The sequence below is a fragment of the Talpa europaea genome, assembly GCF_964194135.1.
Source record: "Talpa europaea genome assembly, chromosome: 6".
In the NCBI taxonomy this organism is placed as follows: domain Eukaryota; kingdom Metazoa; phylum Chordata; class Mammalia; order Eulipotyphla; family Talpidae; genus Talpa; species Talpa europaea.
In genome coordinates, this window is record NC_140072.1 from 60,092,730 (window position 1) to 60,105,296 (window position 12,567).

The window sequence follows — 12,567 nt, forward strand, 5'->3', positions numbered from 1 at the left end:
ATGTGTACTCCGTTTTTTTGGGGTTTAGTGTTCTATAGATGTCTGTTAAGCCCAATTGCTCTAGGTCTTTATTTAGAGCTTTGGTTTCTTTACTTATTTTTTGTCTTGTTGATCTATCCATTGTTGATAGTGGTGTGTTGAAGTCTCCCACTACGTATGTGTTTTCTCTGATGTCTGTTTTCAGAGAGGACAACAGTTGTCTGATATATTTTGGTGCTCCTTCGTTTGGTGAGTATATGTTAATGAGTGTTATTTCTTCTTGAAGTATTGTCCCCTTGATCATAATGTAGTGACCATTGGGGTCTCTTTTTATCTTTTTGAGTTTGAAATCTGTTTTATCTGATATAAGTATAGCTGTTCCTGCTTTCTTTTTTGGTCCATTTGCTTGTAGGATTGTTTTCCATCCTTTAACTTTGAGCCTATTTTTATCTTTTGTAGCTAAATGTGTTTCCTGGAGACAGCAAAAGGTTGGGTTTTGTTTCTTAATCCAGGCTGCAACTCTGTGTCTTTTTATTGAAGAGTTTAGTCCATTTACATTTAGAGTTAATATTGATATGTTAACATCTGTATTTGCCATTGTGTTTGTCTTTCCTTTGATTTTATTTATTTATTCTTTTAATAACTTTTTTTTTTTTTTGGCCTTCTTTCATTGTTATTCGTCGCTCTGAGGTTCTGGCTTTAGGACTCCTTGTAGTATTTTTTGGAGTGGGGGTTTAGTTGCAATGAAATTCCGGAGTTTCTGTTTGTCTGGGAAGGTCCATATTCTTTCTTCAAAGAGGAAGGAGAGCTTTGCGGGATAGAGTATTCTTGGTTGGCATCTGTTTTCTTGGAGTCTGTTGACTATGTCCCTCCACTCTCTCCTTGCCCGTAGTGTTTCTTCGGAGAAGTCTGATGTCAGCCTGATTGGTTTTCCTTTGAATGTTATCTGTTTCTTCCCTCTTGCCAGCTTCATTATTTTTTCCTTGTCCTGGATTCTTGGGAGCTTTACTATTATGTGTCTTGCTGTATTTTTCCTTTCGTCGTGGAAGTTTGGTGTTCTTCTTGCTTCTTGTATATCAATTTTCAGCTCCTTCTTCACATTTGGGAAGTTCTCTTCAATTATCTCTTTGAATATTTTCTCTGTTCCTACATCTCTCTCCTCTCCTTCTGGTATTCCTATAACTCTTATATTTCCTTTCCTCATGGAGTTAGATAGTTCCCGAAGTCTTTCTTCGTTCTTTTTCCTTCGTACTTCTCTTTCCTTTTCTGTTTTGGTTCTTTTTATTTCTGTGTCTTCAAGATTACTTATTCGTTCTTCCATTTCATCTATTCTGCTTTCATTGCTTTTCCCAGAATTCTTTAGTTCTTCCATTAATTCTTTGATCTCCTGCATTTCTTTTACTTCCCTCTTTAGGGACTCAATTTCTTTCTTCTGACCATTGTTTTCCCTCTCTAGGGACTCAATTGCATTCTTCTGATCGTTGATTATTTTTCCCTTATCATTGTTTTCCTTTATGACTTCTGTCAGTTTTTTAATCACGGCAATTTTAAATTCTCTTTCTGGAAGGCTCAGAAATTCTTCCAAGTTATTGTCGTTGCAATCTGGGGGTTGGCTTTCTTTTTGTGGTGTGCTTTTTCTCTGGAGAGTTGCTAGGTTGCGTGTGGTTCTTCTCCTCCCTACTGTCTGTTTTCTAATTTGCCGTATGCGTTGGGACACTGTGTTGTTGGGACTTGCCGGCATCTTGGGTGGGCTTCTCTGTTCCCCTCTGGTTCTTCCAGGAGTCATCTGTCAGTTTCAAGCAGCCTTTACTGGAGAAAGGTCCCTGTTCTAAAATGCCGATGTGGGGACACACTCCCCTGTGTGCCTGGTCTGCCCCGGCGGTGGGTTCCTGCTCCCCTCTGGGCTTGGACTGCAGGCCAGAGGGGGTCTGGCGTGGGCGAACTTCCCCCGCTCACCTCTGGCTCCTGAGGAAGCCTTCTGCAGGTAGTCTTTACTGAAGAAATGTCCCTGTTCTAAAATGGTGATGTGGGACACACTCCCTGCGCTTCTGGTCTCAGGCACACTCTTCTGCGCGCCTGGTCTGCCCCGGCTGTGGGTGCTCGCTCTCCCTGTGGGCTCAGACTACTTGTTCAGAAGGGGCCCGGTGTGGGCTAACTCCCCAGCTGGCCACTAGCTCCTTCAGTAGCCTGTGCTGGGGTCAAGTCGCTAGGTGGCACCAGAGATCTCTCCTAGAGCCCTTGGGGAGCTGATTTTCCACCCCTTGGGACAGGGAGCAGAGCGGGGATGGTAGGGTACACCTCAACGGCTTTGGGGTGCTGTGTCTGCCTTGTGCCCCACCGTCGTGGAGAACCCACGCCCCTAATTTCGTGCCCCGGTCTCAGTTCCAAAGCCCTCAGTTCCAGGGCTGTAGCCCAGATCAGTGGCGCGGGAATGGCGCCTTTTGAATCCCGCTCCCCTGCCTGGGGGCCTTGTTCCTGCTCACTCAGGGAGGGCCTCCGCCCGGGTCTCAGTTCCAAAGCCCTCAGTTCCAGGACGCGGGCTGTAGCCCAGATCAGTGGCGCGGGAATGGCGCCTTTTGAATCCCGCTCCCCTGCCTGGGCACCTTGTTCCTGCTCACTCAGGGAGGGCCTCCCCCGTCTCCCCGCAAGCCTAGGTCGCAGGCGCAGGGGCCTGGGCAGCTGCAATCCGAGCGCAGCTTTCGCGCAAGCTTACCGGGCGGCTGGGGCTGTGTGCTGGTGCTGGTCTCCTCCTGGTGGGCGGGGCTCTCTTTAATGGCGCCTGGAGCTCACCTCCGAGGCGGATCCTGCAGGGTTCGCCTCAGCTCCCGTTCACGGGGTGTGGTGGCTGAAATAGTTCCTTTCCACTCACAGTCCCACTTGCTGCATCCGTTTTTCTTGTTGGGCGTTTTGGTTTGTTGTTTCCCTCGTCTCTGCCAGTCGGACAGTGCCGCCTCTGTGGGCGGGGGAGGGGAGCAGGGTTCTGCGCTTCCCTCCCTTCTCGTCCTCTTTTATGGCAACTTTCTTCTTCGGGCAGTTTGCTGGAGTCGTCTGTTTATCTTCCGTGTCCCAGTTCTCACTGGGACCTGCCGCTTTTCCTCCCTATTAACTTTTTTTAATGGGAGATCTTACTCGCAGCGTCTCCTCGCCCGCCATGTTTTCCCCACATACTTATAAACAAGGTACTGATCTGTGATGAACATTTGTCCCAACAACTTATTATATCAGAACAGGATAGACCTTTTCCCAAGGTTTAATGCAGAATGAATAGGGGGGGGGGAATCAATTCCCCTTCCCTCAATCAACTAGAAAAGTAATTTTGAAACTGTTTCTTTTAGATTACACAGTGCTGATGGCAGCAGCTCAGGGATCACTGGGGTTAGGCTGGGGGAAGAACTCTTGGCCTCCCAGCACCCTCAAAGAGGGAAACATCACCAATATTTGTAGTGTTATACTGAAACTTTGCTTTGGAAGAGAGGAGGGATGAAAAGACAGAGCACTGAGAACTTTTTGAGGCAGTGAAATTACTCTGTGTGATGCATAAGAGTGGGTTCATGGTCATTATTCATCTGTCCAAACCCATAAACTGTACACCACTAAGAGTGAACCCTAATAATAACTATGGCCTTTGGGTGGGAACGCTATGCCAGTATAGGTTCACCAGTTGCAAAAAATGTGTGGGTACAAGAAGAGAATGAGAAATATCTGTCTTTCCCCTCAGTTATGCTGTGAACTTAAAGCTGCTCCAGAAAATAGAATCTGTGAATTTAAAAATAAATATGAAAATTCCTAACAGGGCCTTGGAGTCTTCACCTTCCCTGCCTCCCCCAACCATGTAGTAAAATTGCACCTTTTTCAGCTCATGCTTGAGTCTCATCTTTAATGCACTTAGCACTGTCCTATATTCATGCCCCTTATGAGGAAGCAGATGTTGGGCCGGCATATGGTGCCCACTCATAAATTTCTCTAATATTTCCCTGGTGTATAAGTCACTGGCAATGATGGGTTCCAGTGACTGGCCTGCGTAGCTCTCCCAGAGGAGCTCTGGAGCACTGGTCCCATTTGTTCACCTCAGGTGGGTAAGCCAGGGCTGTGGGCATCCATCCACTGACAGCAGGTCCAGATGGAGACAGCAGAGGCCAACAGGCTGTATCAGGCTGCTCCCAGCACCCCACCTGGGAGAGCCAGGGCTGTGGAGGCTCTTGGTCCTCCTCCTGCAGGTGGCAACTGGAGGAAGTGAGCCAAAGGTTTCAGCTGCATGTGATACCCAGAGTTGAATTTTACTGAAGAAGGGGATGAGTGGCAAAGAAAGGAGGTGCCCATTAGCAGATCCTGATGCAAGCATTCACAGGTGAGATTATGGAACACCTAGAGGGGTGCGACAAGGTCAAGGAAAGGGATGCCTCTCCTGGCATAAATATATCAGTGCCCTCTCACATTCTTCTCCTCCTGAGGACTGCAGTGGCATAAGGGATCTGGTTGCACGTGAACCTACATTTGCATGTATTTTGCCTTTAGCTGGTTTGCTTTAGTCTTACCTCCCGATCCATATTGCCAATGATTTGAGAACACAAACCACATCTCGCAAAACTTACCTCTCTTCTAAAGCTCCTGGTATAAACCTGGCACCTACTGTTCACTTGGAATCATTTATGGACTAAAGGAAGGTCAGCGGATCACTGTCACTGCCCTCTCTCACAGCAGCATCAACAACTAACATTGATGCAACACTCCTTGGTGTTTACACAGTCACAGCAGAGAGTTTGCTTTCATGGGCGTTGCCTGATTTGATAGACTATGTAAATGATTTGTGCAAAGCCTTAGCGTAGAGAATTAAAATATAAAAGAAGGATAGAATTCATGTTTCCTGACTCATATTCAATGGTAGCTGAAGTTAACCCAAATTTTAATTCTAAAAAAATAGTTGGTTTCCTTTAAAAAGGAACTCCAGACAAATAAGAAATCATGTTTATGTATTTAAAAGGTATTGATAAATACTCTGGAAATTATACTCCTCTGTGTGTGTGTGTGTGTGTGTGTGTGTGTGAATCCCTCTCTATCCCATTATCTTCCACTCCTCCATCCTTTTTTTTAACCTCTTCTGAGATGGCGACTGGCCCCGGTTATGAGGAGTTTGTCTAAGGGTGGAGAGCTGAGAGATATACACATGAACATCACATGCTACATGCTAGAATAGTCTGTACGATCTGTGTGATCACAAAGGAGGATGCCTGCTTTTTAGAGACCAATGGGGAGAAATTTTCACAGACAAGTGAATGTTAGCTAAATCTTGCAGGATGGAGAGGAAGCATGATAGAGTTGCAGGCAAAGGAGCAGCATAAGCAAGAGGGAGGGAGTGAAAGCACATAGCATTTTGATGGAATAAACTCTAGTTTAATTCCCATCCTTATTTTGCTCTTTTTCCCTCTCTGCCTGTCAGTTCTTCCTAAAATACAGTCACCAGAGCTGTCTTGGACAATGCTTCACACCAGATATTGCCATTCCTTTATTTCCTACCCCAATTTCCCATTACCTCACACCTGTATAACTGCTATTGCTTTTCTGCAGGAGTCCACAGGCCCTGTCATTCACATACTGAGCATATACTGATGTGTCCTTATGGAAGAAGCACATGTAGGTGTGACTCTGAGTATAAAACTGCCTACAGCAGTAACCCTGTCTTCATGAAGCTTGAATTTTTGCAGGGGAAACAAAACAGGCATGAAAATGACTATAATTTATGGTATAAGGTAAGTATAAAAGTGTAATGTAAGTGGTGTAACATGAAATATGGGCATTAGCATAGTGTAGTAAAACTCCATAGTGTAGTAAAACTAGAATATACATCTGTCTATACTATAAATTAACTCTCAATAGGAACAGAAATACAAGTGAATCAATTAGAAGAAGGAAGCCTTTGTCTAGGTGAGGCTTAAATGGCAGAACTTAGACCCAGGTTTCAATTTCAGCAGTGTCTTTAACGACTTTGAAGTTCACCTCCAAAATCCAAGACAATAGGATTATAGCAGCTGACACTGGGAGAGAGAACTGAAATGACGGTCAAAATCAGCAATCTATCACCAAAGGCATTGGGAGAGAAATACGTGGAGTTGTCCTATAATGTCACACTCAGAGGGTGGAGGAAAACTGCAGGACCAGACCACCGCTGGAGTCAGGGAAGTAAGAATGTTTGATCTGGTGAGCATTTTGGTGTGAGGTAATGGGAAATTGGGGAAGAAAATAAAGGAATGGCAATATCTGCTGCAAAGTATTGTCTGAGACATCTCTGTTGACTATATTTTAGGAAGAACAGACAGGCAGAGAGGGAAAGAGTAAAATAAGGATGGGAATAAAACTAGAGTTTATTCCATCAAAATGTTATCTGGATATGGTGAGCACTCACCAGCCTCTCTCCGTACTTGCTCTTGGCTTCAGTTACTTTCTTCATCAATCCTACCCTGATTTCCTCCTTGAGATCTAAGTTTATACATCTGACTAATCTAACCCTTCCCCTCTATAATATTCCCCAAATTGGAGTAATTCTCTGGCCTTCTATACCTGCTCTTTTATGTTCTCCAATTGCTGCATCGCCCATTACTCTCCAGGCATAGTAATAACTATGGAGTGAGAACCCCAGGAGGCATTCTTGTCATGCTTGTCCCATTTCCCCCATGATGACCAAGCTATTACCAAGTCATGTAAACTTATTGCTGAATTGTTTTTTGATTCCATGCAGTTTTTTTTTTTTCCCATCTCTTGGCCCCTCTAGAATAGGAAGACTAAACTACTGTAGCTGCCTCCTAAGTTGCTCTGTGGCATCTGAACTACACCACCATCTATTTCCTACCCTGCTCTCAGGGCAATATTTGCAAATGGAACTATGACATTGTCATACCTCAGATTATGACTTTTCCATTGTTTCCCATTGCTCTGAGAATAAACCCGAAATTGTTAGTATCACCTCAAGGATCTTGCTTGATCTAACTTAATCTGTGCTAATAATCTCATGCCCCAGGTTTCTTTCCAAGCTTTCTGTAAGCCAGCCACAGTGAACTTCTCCTGGTATCAAAAAATGCCATGTTCCCTTCTGGGGCAGAGCACTGACCCTGCTGTCCCTTCAGGCTGGCATGGCCACCCTCTCCCTCCTGAGACTGCTTCCATGGCCCCCAGACCCATCTCTGACATCTCCACTCAGATCTTTCTTCCTCAGAGATTCTCCCCTGACTGCCATCTTTATTCCTCATCTTCCATCAAGGGTAGATTCTTTGGATTCAATTTCTTCTAAGATTGTGTTCCTACTTCAACACGTAACTCTCAGTTTATGGTTAAATATTCATCAGTGTAATTACTTAATATCTATCTTTCCAGGCAGACTGTAATCTCTGTTAAAACAAGAGCCACCTCACTTATTTCTTCCCATTTTATGTCCAGGGCCAATCACTGTATTTGTCACTTTGGTGGTGCTCAATATGTATATATGTAGATACATGAATAATCAAGGTACACATGACTGCAAACCCAAGGAAGAGGAGAATGGGAGAAGTCAAGCTGGGTGGTGCGGAATGCAAATATGAGCGTATCCAAGAAAGGATGTGCAAACGAGAGGCATCTTGTAAAAGAAGCACAAGGTCCCCCTTGTGCTGTGATGTCATCTGTCATAAGCACAGTTCTTGAAAGCTTATTTTGAGAGTGGGCTCCTGACAGCCACATTTTATCAAACATTCAATATTTGTAATTCTGATCTATGAGTATGATTGTGTCTGAGGTGTCACTAAACTCAGAGGGTGAGGAATCTTGAGTCCTGGTAAATTAACAGGGCAAATAGAAGCAACTGAGGCACAGGTGACTAATAATCTATCAATACTTAACTATTTTGAACCCCAAGGATCTAGAAAGATACTTCTTTTGTAATAGCTTCTTCTTTTATAAAAATTAATACACGTGGTAGTTCAAACAATGAACAAAAAGAAACACAAAAAATCATATTGCTGAGGATATTACTGGTAAATATTTTGGTTAAGCATCCTTCTTTGATATATATGTATTTTTTTGTCACAGATGAAATCTTGTTTTGCATCAAATCATCATGCTCACCAAAGGAACTGACTGGTTTTACTGAAAGTTGTAATGGAAATAGTTATTGACCTTGTTCTGACATCATGTGGTTGAGTTAGCATTCTTAGCCAAAACAGGAAGTGGTAGATTTTTCTGATGATTTCAATCCTAACCCTCCAAATAGTGCAATTTCAAAAAGGACCCAAACTTTAAAAAATGAAAACCTACTGATGTGGCAGAAGAGACCACAGAAAGGTAGGGTGATGTCACCAGTGGCTGACCTTCTATTACCTGCTAGGCTAGAAAATCAAGGCTCTCTGGAGAACGGGGGTGGATGTGGAGGAAGGCATGGACCGTAACAAAGTTCTGTATGCATATTCAATTTGGACATTCTCCTGGATCACTGTAAAATTTCAAGGCGAGAAGCTCGAAGGAAGATTAGCAATTCATTAGCCGCCAAGTTTGTAAAGTCACCATAGTCACTCTCTAATGAAGCTTTACCATCTAAATCTCCAAGAAAGAAACAAAACATCTCCATTTGCTGGTGACAAACCTCCTTGTCAGTGCCGGAACAGAGGTTTTGTTGATTGCTGACACTTGAGAGTGGATAGTGATTCATATTATGAAAAGAACTAGATTTTTTTTTTTAAGAGATGCAACTTGGTAACTAATTTTTGTCTCTCCCTGCCAGTGTAACCGTTTGAATGTTAATTTAATTTTATAGAATATCATTTATGTAAATGTAATTAGAAGGGAAACATGATCTGGAGATGCACAGCACCAAAGAAAATTTATTACTCCAAGGGGTATTGCTCTAATCATTCAACTGCAATATTGAGTTTCCCCAGATTTAATCTAAAAGCAATAAATTACAAAAGGCTAATGCCCTGCCCAACAACAAGCTGTCATGAACCCAAGTTCCAGGGAGGGAAACCAGAAAGAGGAAGAGGGGGAAATCCTGAACTTTATATCAGCAACAGGCTATCATCAGCTTCATATTTCCCGATAGAGAACTCAGTAGAGACAACATAGCAAGGGAAAAATAAAAAGCCTCATTTCCTAAGCGAGAATAAACTAGTGACTTCCAACCTCCTACTGCTTTTCCCTCCAGAAATCTGACCAGGGCTCTTTACTTATTGCTAAACATTATTATAAATGTTTGAAGTTCAAGGCTTCATGTTCCCCAACAACAGAGAGGTTGGAATCCAGCCAGGATAAAACAGCCCTGTCTCCTCACCTTATGGTTATGCTGTGCTTTTGCAGAGAAAAGAAAGAGACACAGCCTGATGGATGTCAAGGTCCATATTGCATTCCATTGCGTGTGCTGGAAAGCCAGTCCTCCCAGGGCACCCCGCCAACATGGAGCAGCCAAGCCTGTTAACAGGAAATGCCCTTCACTTTCCTCCTCTCCTCTTCATGCTGAGTAAGAGGTTGTGTTAGGACCAAGTTCGGGCTGTAGGTGGTCTTCCGGTTGCATGAGCCCTGTTCCTGAACTTGAACTTTGCTAAGATTACCTGGTCTTTAAATGTATGGAAAGAGAAAAAAAAAATGTCTGGTTGGTTGCACCTCTTCGTGAGGAGTTAAAAATGTCATTGCCTGGGTTCCACCAAAGAGCCATTAAATTAGGATTTTGGTGGGGCCTCCCTGGTGGCGCAAGGGGTTAAGACATAACCAATGAAGCTGTCCAGGGCCACTGCAGCATGAGTTCAATCCCTGGCCAGGGAGCAACCCACATGGCACAGCAGACCTCTCCTGTCTTGCCCGCTGCTCCCCTCAGCAGTGTATTTCAGTCAATCTGCCTGTTCTGTTTCCCACTCTGTCTCTGGTGAATCCACTCACCCCCCGCACCTCTGGCCTGTACCCCAGTTCTTGTATGCATAAATAAATAAATCTTTAAAAGAAATTAGGATTTTGGTGGTCAGGACTCAATCATGGGAATTTTGTTTATATTGGTGACTTTATTGTACAACCCACCATGAGAACGACAGCCTGGATAACAGTTGATGAGGTGCCCTGGAATGCATTCTTTTACAAGGAGTCTGTGTCACAGAATCACTCCAGTGGGTCAGGGCTACTTGAATGGGACAAAGATGAAGGAGAAACATATCTACTGACAGAGAACAGAGACAATTTCAGGCAACCATAATTATCAAGTAAAACCTTCATTTATCAATATGAGTTTAAAACCAAAGAAATAAAAAGTCTTATGTTACTATTTTTTTTAATCTAGGGAGGAACATGTTCAACAACATAACCTACCTCCATTATCTTAAGTCAGGCATTTGAGCATTATAATCAGAATGCATTTCTAGAAAAAAAAGGCCAAATCCAAAAATAGATATCCAGAAACATCTTGACCCTGTTTTTTTTTTTTTTAATTGCTCTGTTTTTGTTGCTTGTCCTGGAATTGTAGGCATAGGTTGGACTGTTTAACCCAGAGAAGTGTGTGTTATCCAAGGCAAATGAATATTTTCACTTTAAAGATAAAAAAGAGCGTGGTTCTATCAGTACTTCCCAATATTACATGTACGATTTGTGGTACATAGGACACTTTTTTTTTAATGTTAGCAATTTTATTTTTATTCTAATGTCTCATAGAAAAAATAAAAATAGCACTTTCAACCTGTGGTTGATGAAAATTATTATTTAGGGTACGTTTAAGTAAAACTTGACTTAATGTAATATGGATGGCAAAATTCATGAAAATAACATGCAAATATTGCCTGTGTATATATGACCTGAATAAATAACAGGAGGCAAAGCTCATTGTAACCCAAACAATGGTGCATTCAGTGTGTTCATATGTTTGCTATATCACCCCAAGCCTCCACCATGGGTGTAGAAGCACACAATTCACTATGTGAGTGGATTTGACTGTAGCTTTGTCTACTCCCAAAGTCAATTTAGTGAATTCTGGAATTCCTTAAAAAATAACCTATTTGTCAATGATGCTCTGAAGCATTTAAACCATTGAAAGAGAAAATACCTTTATGTCCTTTGCATCCATTAGTCACTTCACCAGAGAGGCAACCCCAGACCTTAATGACTGACACGGGCTGTCTGGAATCAAAAACTTTTGGCCACAGGAAAAGACAGACTTGAGAGAGAGAGAAAATGGTTCATTTCTGACTCCATTTCTTAGAACAATGTCTTTGCTAATTCTGTTACTCTTTAATTATACTTGCAAAACAAAAAAATGTTGATGGGTCAAACAAAATTAAATTACCCAAACAAGTCAGGTAAACAGCATCCTTTTCCACAATCTGTGGGGTTGTGCTTCCAGTCTCTGCTCCTCTAGTGAGTACCCTTTTACAGTCTTGATACTGTTTTATCTTGTTTCTCACTAAACTTTTTCTTCCAAAGCAAACATCTCAAGAGTGTTAAATTAAGTGATTCATTATCTTAACTTGCCTGCATATAATAAATTTAATCAGTTATTTTTTTCACATTGGAGATATTTAATTATTAGCTAGTGCTTTTCTTAGGAGGCAACCAGACTACAAAGAGATGTGGTCTAAAGTAGAACTAATCTTTTCCTTCTTGTTTCTAAAGGTGTTAAGTAATTTTACTCCAAGTCAGCAAAACTAAACAAACAAACAAAATTAATAAAAACCATTTTTCATGGTCACATCATAAGGACATGGTAAAAAGTTTCAGCAGTCTGAGTTACAAGTTATAGAGAAGAATTTATAGTTTTTCAAATTTATGTACTTCCTATACCAGATCACAGTTAAAAATATAATGTCCTCAGCTTCACTAATTAGTGATAATATGCAATGTTCCCGCCAATGACCAAAAATCCATGTCTATTGAAAAACAATTTAGATGTCACTCATCCCTAGGAATAGGTACACATCAGATTTTCAAATGAAGTTGATTGAATGTTCCCAATTGTTATAAATTCCAGTGAAATATATGTCTGAGATAAAATGAAATGATTATAAAGATAATAAAACAATACACACCATGTAGTATGGGAGAAATGGGTCATCTTTTCACATCTCCCTTCCCTTTATTTTCTGTTATAGTTATTTGCCTTGTTTCCGCAAATTTGGACTCAAACCTTCAATTCATTTGCCCACCAAGAACAGGAATATTAGCAAACTAATATGAATATTGTCATTACCAACCTATGAAGAGGAAAAACAAGTGGTTAAGAACTAACAACAAAATGTAGGGGGAAAAATGCCATAGATGTTACATTGGCCCTAGAATCAAATTAGGTAAATTGAGAACTAAAAGAAATATCCAGGCACTGGGCCTCTCCGGTGGCGCAGCGGTTGAGCGCTGGGTTGCAAAGCTGCCCGCAGCCTCTGCAACTCCGGTTCGATCCCCGGCTGCTCCCTGGCCACGGAAGGTGGGTCCCACATGGCGCGCAGATCTCTCCTGCCGCCCGCTGCTCCCCTCAGCAATGTACTTCAGTCTGCCTGCTCTGCTCCCCGCTCTGGCTCTGGTGAATTCTCTCACCCTCCCGTGCTTCTGACTGTACCCAGTGCTTGTATAAATAAATTAATAAATCTTAAAAAAAATATATTA